We start from the raw sequence: 13,925 nt of genomic DNA, 5'->3' as shown, positions 1-13,925 counted from the left end.
GTACAAAGAGGGAACCCAGGGCCTGGCTATTAAATGCTACTAGAGGACAGCAGCACCTATTCTATTGTGCCATCCACTACAGTTGCAAAGCAAACATGGCTTCAGAGCTACCCCATGTAGCCTGACTGCTGCAATCCTGCAGTGTGACCTGTCAAAATAATACTATTCAGTTAAAAAAACCTCTCTTTTAAATAAAATAGTAAGTCACCTCTATATTAATCCTGTAGCCCTCAAGGTAGACTGTATGGTATTTAAAAATGGGGTATTTACAAAATTAATATTATGATGTCCCTATAGTGACAAGGCTCGAAACAATATTTTCACTGTCGCTGGCCTAGTTGTCCACACAGAAAATTACAGTGCAGATTGAAATACCAATAATGCTAACTTGGAAAAGGGAACAGTTAGAAAAATAATGAAACAAATATTTAAATAGTTATTAAAATCCAATTCGATGTTGAGGTCAGATTTTTTATGAATACTAAGGAGAAGTGAGTTTCAGAAATTTACCCTTTATTAGTCTGAACTGTTTGAAGGATAATTAGAAGTCTGTGCCAGCTCTCAGCCTGTGCTCAAGCCTTGAATAGGTATGAATGAGTTGTGAAATGCCACCAGGAGCAAATGCTAGGGTTGCTCCAGGTGGGAAGATATTGGAGGAGATGACTCCTGTAAATTTAACAGTATATGCTGGTCAGGGGCTGTGAGCCTCCTTTTGCCAGCACAATGTCCAATCCTACTTGTCGGACCTGTTGATAAACATGTAACACTTGTGGTAAACCTAAAAGGGAGAGAACAGGATCACTAGACAATTCATGTGTATCCACTGCCTGGTTGTTGAAGAACGCTGCTTTTGTACTACAAGGGTCTGTTGGCTCACCTCCTGTATGGCGTCAAGGAGACAACAAGCTGCTCGAGGGGTTTTCCTGGAAGTACCGAGCTGACCAGTAGGAACTAGACATGGACTGAATCCTGCTGTTGGCCTCTGCTTGCAAACCGACGAATCTCTATGTGCATCCCCGGAGGTTCTGGGGATGTCAGAAGTGTACTCCTGTGGTTGTCAAGAAGAAAGTTTGGAAACTTTTGAAAACCGTTCCTTCAGACCAGTGAGACTTAGAAACGTTTTCAAACTTTCTGAGATCCAGACTTTCACCAGGTGCCTCTGACCCAGGCTCCTTCGTCGTCAGCCTGAAATTGCACCTTGGTCCCGGTCTACCATGACCATTGATGAGCATTAGTGCTTCACTTTTTGTTGGAACTATCTCTACTTAAAACTTTTTAAAAATCATATGTTTGGTCCCCATTTATAGATTTTTGTAATTTTTGTGTCATATAAAATGTTACTACATTTTTCTAATTTGGTTGATGTTTTTTATTGTTTTGCATTTTGTCTTTACAACTGTTTTGGTACTTCATAAATACTTTATACATAGCCCTAAATTAAGCCTATCTGCTCTATGCCATAGTTCGGGGGGGTAAGGTTTGGGTGTTGTGCTCAGGTTAAGGTAGTGATTTTAAGCGTTCACCCTGACAAGAGTTGTGAATATTCTTTTCGGCGGCAGTAGCCAACCCCTTATGATATTCCAAGGTCTTACAAACCTGCTTTTCAAAACGTTCCTGATAAAAAGAAAATTTTATGCACATAACACTAATCCTGCTATCTCTGCAGCATCCAAGGCCTACTCATGGTTTGCAACCTGCTAGGAGATTTGCCTGCTACCTCGATATACATCTGAAATGTCCCTAATCTTCCTCCCCTCTTCTTGCTAATATCTCATACACTGCCTCACTAAAACAAACATGAAGGGCATACCTTTTAAATAAATGCCCAATCTAAACTCCAAAGCTACACCTTACGACAAACATGAAGGACACACCTGCAAGATTACTTCCTTCTCTGGGTTATGATATCCTCCAAACCCCTCTCCAATCACATGGGACACACAGACTGGGTTAATGCGGATTGGGGTCTATAATATAGAAAGTGTCAAGGGGGAGCAATGGGTGTGTGCACCAGTTTTTTTACCCCAGGGAACCTTGATAGTATAGAAGGGGTCGCAGACACTTGTGTAGCTCTTTGTGTAATACGGATCGCTCTCAATGCTAAATGTGGGCTGGCCACATTAAGGGGGAGCTCCCTCATTTGCAAAGGGCGTACCCACATGCAAATGAGGGAAACCTTTACCTTTGCTCCTGTATGTTGGTATAGATGCAGGTACAGAAGTACAGGGGGGAGCACTGATTGTGCGCCACATAGGGGTGATGTGTAATCAGTGCTGCCTGTGCTGCATGAGGGCACCCTTTTTGAGGGAGTGATGGAGGTACCAGGGATTCCCCAGCAATTCATCTTCAGGTGGGTGCAGTAACTCACTAAATCAGCCTGCAGGGGGGTGACTTCCCTCCCATTATATTGCCCCTGCACCGTGAAAGGAGGAACAGTGCTTCAAATAGCCCTTTTGCCTTTCAGTGATGTGCTGGAAAAGGTGTGGATCAAGTTTGGAGCTGCACAGTGGTCTTCACATTAGCTATAATAGGTTGCACGGTCCCAGTCAGCACATGGGATGCCCATTTACAAAAATACCATGGCACAGACCAGGACAGCGTGCTATCACGCTCTTTACATCAAAAGTGCTGATTGATGGATGAGGACTGTATGTGAGTCTTGAAAGATAAGAACCCTAAATATAAAGTTCATTTTAACGCAGAGAAATTATATAGAAAACTTGACACAAGAAAGAAACATGAGACAAGGTTCAAAATGCAAATCAGGAAGATTTATTAAAATTTAAGAATCAATACAGAAGAGAAAAGGCAATGGTTACTGTTAGAAATAGGGTCTTTGGTTGGCAGTCAGGTTACCCCCTGTCCAAGCAAGGACCCTCACTCTAGTCAGGGTAAGTCACACACAATCCAAATTATCCTGTGCCCACCCTCTGGTAGCTTGGCACCGAGCAGTCAGGCTTAACTTAGAAGGCAATGTGTTAAGTATTTGTGCAATAAAACATGCAATACCACAGTAGAACACCACAAAAATACACCACACAGTGTTTAGAAAAATATATAGGCCCTCATTACAACCCTGGTGGTAAATGCCGTCTACCGCCATGTTGATGGCCGCCAAGATACCATGACCGTGACGGTATTCAGCCATGGGTATTATGACCCACACATAGAAATCCTCCATAATATAGACACCCACACAAGTCCGCCACACCAAAGGTCAGTGATAAACTATCGATAGCAAAACCCACACCGTTACGCCAACAGGAATACGCCCACACTATCACGACCCAAGAATCAACACAGCGGTCTTTCAACCTCGGTAAACCATTGACAGTACACATGGCTGCGCTCAAAATGCACACACACTTACAAAACCACACCACATTGGATAATTCAAAATACACACACCTGACACACATACATACATCCCCACACTCATACCACTATCAAACACACACCCACATTACCCACAACCCCTTACAACGAAAAGAACAGAGACCAAGGACAGAGAGACAAGCAAAGAGCACGCACTCACTCAGAGGCACAGAACACCATCACCCATACACCATCCACGCACATCACAGTATACACCCAAACACATCACCCCACACATCACCTCACTTCCTCACACATATCACTCACACCACATCCATGGCACCCCAAAGACACCCCAGGTTTTCTGAAGAGGAGCTAAGGGTCATGGTGGAGAAATCATCCGGGTAGAGAAACAGCTATTCGGATCACAGGTGCAGCAGACGTCCATTGCAAGGAAGATGGAGGTATGGCGGAGAATCGTGGACAGGGTCAATGCCGTGGGACAGCACCCAAGAACTAGGGATGACATCAGGAAGAGGTGGAACAACCTAGGGGGGAAGCTACTTCTGTGGTTTCAAGACACCATATTGCGGTACAGAGGATTGGCGGTGGACCCCCACCTCCTCCCCCACAACTAACAACATGGGAGGAGCAAGTCTTGGTGATCATGCATCCTGAGGGCTTTGCAGGAGTAGCAGGAGGACTGGACTCTGGTAAGTCAAATCTTTACTATTATATCCCCCACCCTACCTGCATGCCATCACAAACTCCTACCCCTACCCTCACCCCCATCACTCCAACACCTCACATATACCCCACCATCACAACCCACCCATCCCAATACCAAGCCCTGCATGCAACAGCAATGCATGGACCCCCATAACAGACCTGCATGGACATCCACCATCCCAGCATGCCCAATAGAGAGACTCACCCAGCCCACAAAATCACCACTCACACAAGGCCAAGCCGACAGGGAAAGCACAATCATACAGGGAAACACACCCATTGCACAAGATGGCACACACAAATACATTAACAATGCATTTGCATCCCAACAGGACCCCTACCCAACGTCATAGGAGAGGAGGTGCCAGCTACATCCAGCCCCCCCCCAGAAGAGGCCCACAGGGATGACAGCAGCTCTGCACGCCTGGATCGCGATGACCAACCAGGCCCATCAGGGACCTCTGGACAGCCGGTTACCCTGCCACAGTCCCAACCTACCACAGAGCCTCCCCCCTCAGGAAACACCAGCACAGCACCCACCCAGCGGGCCCATGCCACTGTCCCCAGCACACGTCAATCAGCAGTGTGTCCACCACTACAGGGACCCCAGGCAACCCCACAAACACAGGATGATCAGGGTCCTGGGGTCAGTGGCAATGGGCACATGGTTCAGGGGACGGAGGCACAGGACAACAGGGACGCTGGGAGGACTGCTGTGCAACAGGGGGAGGACAGGTCCAGGGAACCGACCCTCCACAAGGCACTCTCCAACATCCTGAGAGCTTACCACCGTTCCCAGGAGACCATGGGCAAGGTACTGGCCAAGTTACAGGAGATCCAGTGTCTGCAGGAGGGACTGTACCTGGGGATCAGGGAGGACCTAACTAAAATATACAACATCCTGGTCACCATTGCAGGGGTGCTGGCTGACATGGGCAAGACCATGAAGGAGGCAGTGGCACAACAAAGGGCCCCTGACATTAGCCAAACTGAGGAACAGCCTTCCACCTCCGCCGGCGCTAGTGGACAGGAGGCCCGGCCACAGGACCAACAGGCCACCAGCACCCCACCCCCTGCAGAAGGAGAGCCACCCCGCAAACGGTCCCTGCGATCTGGGCAGAAGACAGAGAACATTGCCAAGACCCCCCGCCAGGAAATAAGACTTTCTTGATTGTCACCTTTCTGTCCCACTATGTCACCCTGTCCACCATGAACTGTCATTGCTCCACTTCCAATGCCCCATTGGACAATGCACCTGTGATACCAATAGACTGGACTCTAACTGGACATTCCTCTGCCATCACCCAAGCCCCTTGCACTTACCCCCATACTATCTTGCACAGAAAATAAACACCCTTGAAACAGAAACCATACTGGTGTCAGTGCAATGATTATAAAGATGTATTATTACACCATTATCAAAGCATTGCAACGTCTGTGTTCAGTGAAATATACCACAGGATGACCTTTGGTGGGCAGCGGTACATATAGCAGTAGCCAGAATGGGGTACACAGATCTAAAAATAGTGATTTCAAAGGGAACAGTCAGTGTCCATAGACAGAGGGTAAGAGGATACCATGTACAATTTCCAAAAGTTTACTGTAATGTAAATTTGAGTTACAGTCTCTTACCTGTGTGTCACTGGAAGTACTGCTCTATAATGTTTGTTCTATTGTCCACATCTTCTTCCTCTGCTTCCCCTTCCTCACTGTCCACAGGCTCCACAGCTGCCACATGACCATCTCCAGGCTCATCCTCCTCCAGAAAAGGCACCTGATGTCTCAAGGCCAGATTGTGCAACATAAGCATGCCACGATGATCTGGCACACCTTCTTGGGTGAGTAGTACAGGGATCCACCAGTCAGATGGAGGCACCGGAACCTGGACTTCAGGAGGCCGAAGGTTCTCTCAATAATCCTCCTTGTACGCCCATGTGCCTCATTGTAACGTTCCTCTGCCCTTATGCTGGGATTCCTCACTGGTGTCAGTAGCCATGAGAGGTTGGGGTAACCAAAGTCACCTGTAAATATCAATGGACAACTGTTACACACACACTAACCCTTAGGGACAACCCCATACCCAGACACCTTCCTATAGTGGGTGGGGACCTTGGGCTCACCTATTAGCCACACCCGGTGCCTCTTTAGTTGCCCATCACATACGGGATGCTGCTATTCCTCAAGATATAGGCGTCATGCACAGAGCCAGGATATTTGGCATTTACATGGGAGATGTACTGGTCTGCCAAACACACCTTTTGCACATTCATCGAGTGATAGATTTTTCTGTTCCTGTAAACCTGTTCATTTCTCCGGGGGGAACAAATGCCACATGTGTACCATCAATGGCACCAATGATGTTGGGGATGTGTCCCAGGGCATAGAAAATCAGCTTTCACTGTGGCCAAATCCTCCACCTGGGGGAAAACGATGTAGCTGCGCATGTGTTTCAGCAGGGCAGACAACACTCTGCTCAACACATTGGAAAACATTGGCTGAGACATTCCTGATGCAATGGCCACTGTAGTTTGAAATGAACCACTTGCCAGGAAATGAAGCACTGACAGAACCTGCACTAGAAGGGGGGATTCCTGTGGGCTGGCAGATAGCTGACATCAGGTCTATCTCCAATTGGGCACACAGCTCTTGAATTGTGGCATGATCAAGTCTGTATGCGATGATAATGTGTCTGTCCTCCATTGTCGACAGGTCCACCAAGGGTCTGTACACCAGAGGATGCCGCCATCTCATCATGTGCCTCAGTGCTTGTAGGCTATGGAGGAGAACGGTGAGCAGAACGTCATATTTCCACATAGAATGCACAACTGTTGCTGAAGTTAAGTCACACAAGCAGTGTGTGAAGTCGAGAGTCAGTTGATAGGCCAATGTCTGCTGTGACACAGTTAGGTTCCATGCCATGTGCCCCCCTGAAATGGCGGCTGCCTGACCTGTGAGGAAGGACAAGTAGAAATGAGGTAAGTGCGCTGCTGTTGTGTGCCATCGCGGTAGGCAGTTGATGACCACCGCGCAACTTTGCATTGGTTATCATTGGGCCGTATGGGTTCCAGGAGCCAATGTCAATGTACGCCGGCGGTGACGGTACGCACCGCTGCGGACGTAACCACCATTTTCTAACAACTCACTCACTTGCTACCTTACCGTCAACAGGAGAGGACATACATTGCAAGTGATGCTGTGACCTGAAAGCGACCATGGCTACAGTGTCTGGGGAAAGGGCCCCTGCCTTCACTGCGGAGGAGTTGGAGAAACTGGTGGATGGGGTCCTACCTCAGTACACGTCACTTTACTGTCCTCCAGACTAACAGGCGAGTACACTGAGAGCATGATGTGTGGGCAATGCATGTTTTGAGTGGTGTGGATGTAAGCCACATGTTGGGGGGTGCTGAGGCGTCCTGGCCTGAGTGCTGCATGAGAGGTGGTCAGTGTATGTGCATTAGGGCATGGGTGGGAACTGGGGGGCAATGAGTATGCTGGTCCAGACGGGTGAGTTATTTCCTTTCCTCCTGTCTTTTCCCTTTAGGTCAGCGCTCACCAGAAAAAGGGAATTTGGCGTGCCATCACCAAGGAGGTGCCGACCCTGGGGGTCTATCACAGGCAGAGCACCCACTGCCGCAAGAGACGGGAGGATCTGCTCCGCTGGACAAAGAAAACAGCGGAGGCCCAGCTGGGGCTGTCCTCCCAACGTGGAAGGGGTTCCTGTCGCACCATGACCCCTCTGATGTTCCGCATCCTGGCGGTGGCCTATCCGGAGTTGGATGGGCACTTGAGGGCATCACAGCAGTGTGATGCTATTAATTGTGTTTGACCAATGACTTTGTGTTTCACCGCTGTGCATATTAGTTGCTCAATGTTCACCAGTAGCGCATTATATGTTTTGTTCAGTTTAGCTGCCTATTGGCTTTAACATGGAGTTAGCCATTACATTCTGTATTCAGTTCAGCTGCCTATTGGCTTTGACATGGCATTATCCATTACTTTCTGTATTCAGTTTAGCTGCCTATTGGCTTTGACATGATATTAGACATTACATTCTGTATTCAGCTTAGCTGCCTATTGGCTTTGACATGATATTAGACATTACATTTTGTATTCAGCTCAGCTGCCTATTCGCTTTGACATGATATTAGACATTACATTTGATATTTAGGTTAGCTGCCTATTGGCTTTGACATGACATTAGACATTACATTTGATATTTAGGTTAGCTGCCTATTGGCTTTAACGTGGAGTTAGACATTGCAGTTGAAACATCACAGATGTCTGTATTCTTCCAAGCTGTGTTTTTCCACAAGATGAACCAAGCTGTTTTCTTCACACCAGACTAGACCTGATAAGAGAGAGTACATTTGGTGTTTTCCTTTCTGCTCAGCCTTGGGAATAGGAGAAGTCTAGGAGATCTGGCCAGTCTCCAAAGCTTGCGTAGTTTTCCCGAGTCTGAGAGGAGGGGGCACGCTTTTGTAAGGATGACTCTGGGATACAGTGATTTAGATTTGAATCTGCTTGACTTCAGGCTGGAGCTAGACTTCAGCTGCCAGTCTCCCGTTTGGGTAGATAATCTCTTTGTCGCAGTTGACCGGAGTCATCAACTTGCAGACCCCAGAAAGATGAAGCTGAATATGTAGGCCCTGCCGCCTTGCTCAAACGCTGATGAATTTTACTTTTATGCTTTGCTTTGAATATATTATATATTTGCTGTGTACATTGCAACTGAGAAGTACTGTGATATATTTTGCTTTCATTGCTGCGACTATGTTGTGTGCTTGAAATCTACTAATTCGTCTCTCAAGAACTTGTGGGTGGGGAAGAATTAACAACAATAAAGGTCTTCTTTGAACTCAGAAGTGCATTCCAGAGAGGTTCTGTAAGCTCCGATATGAGATATGTAGGAAAGCAGAACATTTTGGCGTAGTCAGCAGTCTTGAAAGTCGAATTATAGATTTCTACGTGCACAATTTAAAAGTGTAATTGTTTTTTGTTGTTTAGAGAATTTCAGAAGCACGGCAGACCATGTTTGAAAATACATGTGCAGTTAAACTGCCTGATGGTGCTGTGAGAAACATGTTTTCTTGCTGTGATGAAGCATATTTAGAAAATGTGCCTTTTGATAGAAATGATGTTCCTTTTGTTCTGGACAGAAGGGTTTGGATACTTTTATCTGCTTACAGAAAAATGCAGGAGAGATGTAGGCAGTTAGAACATGAAAATAAGAATTTACGTGAGCAAATTAGCCAGAATACATTAATGCAAGATAATGCTGAAAGTTATAAAACTGCTGTTTTAGAAGAATCTGTCTTTTCCCATTCCAGTAATGAGAGGGTTAAGACAGCTGTGAGCCAGTCTGAGCCTCCGTGTGAGCCTGACTTTTTGGCAGCTGAAGTGCATTCCTTAACTGATAACAGGGAGAACAGAGCTCAGAAGGTGATTTACGAGGTAATGTCGAAAGATTTGAGAGTTTCTTACTGTTTGTACTAAGCAAGAGACACAGAGTTTCATTTGCTTGTTTGGTTTTTGGAAACAGTATAGCCCTCATCTGAGTGAAATCCTAACACTTTGGTATATAGTCACTATGAAAAAATATAAGCAGCTGCGCGCTTGTGATTTGGCAAATTAAATAATGACTTTAGATTTCTGCGCAGTTCAAGAGGGAAACACTGATTTACATGTAAATCAGGAACAGGGGAAGAAAAGAGTGCCCCTAGCTAGGATCATACACTGGATCTGGTATGTGCAAGACAGGGCTAGAGTACCACAGGTAAAAGAGTCACCAGTGAAATTGAGTGCACCATTTGAATTCATGTCCCCTGAGGATAAAAAGCATGTTTGTTTGACTAATGATTCATTGACTGAAATGCTGTTTTCGAGCACAGGAGAAGGATCAGTGTTGTACAATGTGTGTCAGATTTTAAAGCAAGAGCTGCGTGAGATGTGTCATTTTTACACTGATTCTTGGTTCACTGCCAATGGTTTAGCTGTTTGGTTTTCCACATGGCTTGTGCATAATTGGTTCAATTCCCTTGCAGATGTTAAAGAGAAAAATTCTGAGTCTGAAGTGTACACCCAGAATTCTGACTTAGTGGGGATGGCTAGGTGGGTGCACCAGAAATGTGGACAGCTGGGAGAAAAAGCCACTTACAGGTGGGCAGAGATGAGAGAGATGCACATTCTCCTAGATTTGATAAACACTGTGCAGCACGCACAAGAGAGATCTGTCCCACAAGCAGTCACAGAGCAGTTGGGGAGCGGAAAGTTACCAGGACAGATATGGCAAACTGATCAGGTTTTAGGGCGATTGATTGCTGCAGATTACCATGGAGAAATCAAAATTATGCTGATGACTAGAAAATAATCTGATTCATTCATACAAATTGGAGACAGAATGGCCCAACTTGTCAAAAGTGCAGTGAATGGAGGTTTGGTAAAGAATGAGTCTGCACCAGCCCTTCTGACAGTGCAAGAAAAGGGAAGCTGTGGTGAAGCAGATAGAAACCTCAGTGCTGAGGTGTGGGTTGAAGCCCCAAGTGACCCTCCACAACCTGCAGAAACTATAAGAAAGGGCCCCAAAAACTTCCTGCTTATTATAAAACAGGGAAAAGAGGAAGGGTACATTTCAGATGACAAATGTTATTTGCAAGAAAAGTCATACTTTTTTCTTTTGCAGATCCTACCACGTTTCGCCACTGTCCCTGAGTGTGCTGTGTGGTCTCCCTTCGGGTGTGTGCGTGTGGGGTCGGGGAAGGGACCGAACCCCCAACCTGAACCTGACTGAGTAAAGTGCAAGCACCATGGATCCATTTTGGCGAAAATGGCGCCCTCAGTTCAAGTTCAACTTGTTTGATTGCATTCTTTCACTGGAACTAAGCAACCTTAACAGTTAACTGTCTGTGTTTTTTCGTGTGGAACTCTGACTTTCATTTACCTTCCAGCAAACCTTTCAGATGGACCGTGCACATTTACATGAGTAGTACTCATGCTACATCAAATTGCTATTTTATAGACACTATTATCTCAATCAGAGTATAAACGTTTCAGTCTTTTCTGTGTAGATGTATCTGATGTGAAAGGTTATGAGATCAATATGTTAATCCACTTCCATTGCTTTACAGTGATTGCTTTTATCATTCAAATCTGACTTGCTGATAATGTTTTTTTTGTGTTGATGTTTTTTTATTGTTTGAAACAAGAGATGTGTGAAACAAAAATTCATTGGTCATAGGGTGGAATGTGATGCTATTAATTGTGTTTGACCAATGACTTTGTGTTTCACCGCTGCACATATTAGTTGCTCAATGTTCCACAGTAGCACATTATGGGGGTCATTACAACATTGGCGGTAAAAGCCGCTTACCGCCGTGCAGAAGACCGCCAACACACCGCCGTGGCCGCGGAAATCCGCCACAGCTATTATGACCCACATCCCGAAATCCGACAAAATTCAGACACCCACACAAGTCCACCACACCAAAGGTCAGTGATAAACTGGTGAAAACAAAACCTCCACCGTCACGCCAACAGAAATAGGCCCACACTATCACGACCCACGAATCCACGCGGCGGTCTTTCAACCGCGGTATTCCATTGGCGGTACACACCGCCGCGCTCAAAATACACATATATCTCCAAATCACAACCACATTGGACAATTCAAAATACACACACCTGATACACATACACACACCACTCCCACACACTCAATACTATATAAAACACACACACCCACATCACCCACAAACCCCCACGACAAAAAAATCTGAAAGAAGGCCAGAGAGAGACACCAACATCCACAAACTACCATCCACAGGCACTCAACACCATCACCCACACTACTTCCACGCACAAAGCACCACACACCACTACATATCATCACACTTATCACCACATACACCACCCCACCCATCACCTTCACCACCCCATGACACGGCAAAGACACCCCAGGTTCTCAGAGGAGGAGCTCAGGGTCATGTTGGAGGAAATCGTACGGGTAGAGCCACAGCTATTTGGATCACAGGTGCAGCACACCTCCATAGCTAGGAAGATGGAGATATGGCGAATAATAGTCGACAGGGTCAACGCAGTGGGACAGCACCCAAGAAATAGGGACGACCTCAGGAAGAGGTGGAACGACCTACGGGGGAAGGTGCGTTCCGTGGTCTCCAGACTCAACATCACGGTACAGCGGACGGGCGGCGGACCCCCACCTCCTCCCCCCACTCTGGGCACCAGTCCCCCTCCAGAACCAGTGAAGACATGCATCCACTACCTCTGTCCTTCACAGGATGAGGCACTCTGGGAACCAGTCCCCCTCCAGAACCAGTGGAGACATGCATCCACTACCTCTGTCCTTCACAGGATGAGGCACTCTGGGAACCAGTCCCCCTCCAGAACCAGTGGAGACATGCATCCACTACCTCTGTCCTTCACAGGATGAAGCACTCTGGGTACCAGTCCCCCTCCAGAACCAGTGCACACTGTTATCCACTTGAGAGACTGTGGCTTTGCACTCCCCAGGATGGTACAGTGGGCAACCCACCCACTGTAGAGGGGCAAACCACCCACTGTAGAGACTTGAGAGACTGTGGCTTTGCACTCCCCAGGATGCAGCAGTGGGCAAACCACCCACTATAGAGACTTGTGAGACTGTGGCTTTGCACTCCCCAGGATGCAGCAGTGGGCAAACCACCCACTATAGAGACTTGTGAGACTGTGGCTTTGCACTCCCCAGGATAAATGTTATTTGCAAGAAAAGTCATACTTTTTTCTTTTGCAGATCCTACCACGTTTCGCCACTGTACCTGAGTGTGCTGTGTGGTCTCCCTTTGGGTGTGTGCGTGTGGGGTCGGGAAAGGGACCGAACCCCCAACCTGAACCTGACTGAGTAAAGTGGAAGCACCATGGATCCATTTTGCGCAAATGGTGCCTTCAGTTCAAGTTCAACTTGTTTGATTGCATTCTTTCACTGGAACTAAGCAACCTTAACAGTTAACTGTCTGTGTTTTTTCATGTGGAACTGTGACTTTGACTTACCTTCCAGCAAACCTTTCAGATGGACCGTGCACCTTTACATGAGTAGTACTCATGCTACATCAAATTGCTATTTTAGAGACACTAATATCTCAATCAGAGTATAAAAATTTCAGTCTTTTCTGTGTAGATGTATGTGATGTGAAAGGTTATGAGATCAATATGTTAATCCACTTCCATTGCATTACAGTGATTGCTTTTATCATTCAAATCTGACTTGCTGATAATGTTTTTTTGTGTTGATGTTTTTTTTTTGTTTGAAACAAGAGATATGAGAAACAAAAATTCATTGTTCATAGGGTGGAATGTGATGCTATTAATTGTGTTTGACCAATGACTTTGTGTTTCACCGCTGCGCATATTAGTTGCTCAATTTTCACCAGTAGCACATTATGGGGGTCACTACAACATTGGTGGTAAAAGCCACTTACCGCCGTGCAGAAGACCGCCAACACACCGCCGTGGCCGCGGAAATCCGCCACAGCTATTATGACCCACATCCCGAAATACGACAAAATTCAGACACCCACACAAGTCCGCCACACCAAAGGTCAGTGATAAACTGGCGAAAACAAAACCTCCACCGTCACGCCAACAGAAATACGCCCACACTATCACAACCCACGAATCCACGCGGCGGTCTTTCACCCGCGGTATTCCATTGGCGGTACACACAGCCGCGCTCAAAATACACACATATCTCTAAAACACAGCCACATTGGATAATTCAAAATACACACACCTGATACACATACACACACCACTCCCACACACTCAATACTATATAAAACACACACCACATCACCCACAAACCCCTACGACAAAATAATCTGAAAGAAGGC

At 46.4% G+C, this 13,925-nt stretch overlaps 1 protein-coding gene across 1 annotated transcript in view; it reads right to left on the bottom strand.

The window, feature by feature from the left end:
• The window catches only part of LOC138246527 (uncharacterized), a 601,223-nt gene that overhangs the window by 275,217 nt on the left and 312,081 nt on the right, over positions 1-13,925 (bottom strand). The gene's annotated exons all lie outside the window — the stretch shown is intronic.

This window comes from Pleurodeles waltl, chromosome 7 (genome assembly GCF_031143425.1).
Source record: "Pleurodeles waltl isolate 20211129_DDA chromosome 7, aPleWal1.hap1.20221129, whole genome shotgun sequence".
Lineage (NCBI taxonomy): Eukaryota > Metazoa > Chordata > Amphibia > Caudata > Salamandridae > Pleurodeles > Pleurodeles waltl.
Note: the sequence above shows the minus strand (reverse complement) of the source record. Positions and strands in the feature narration are given on the sequence as shown.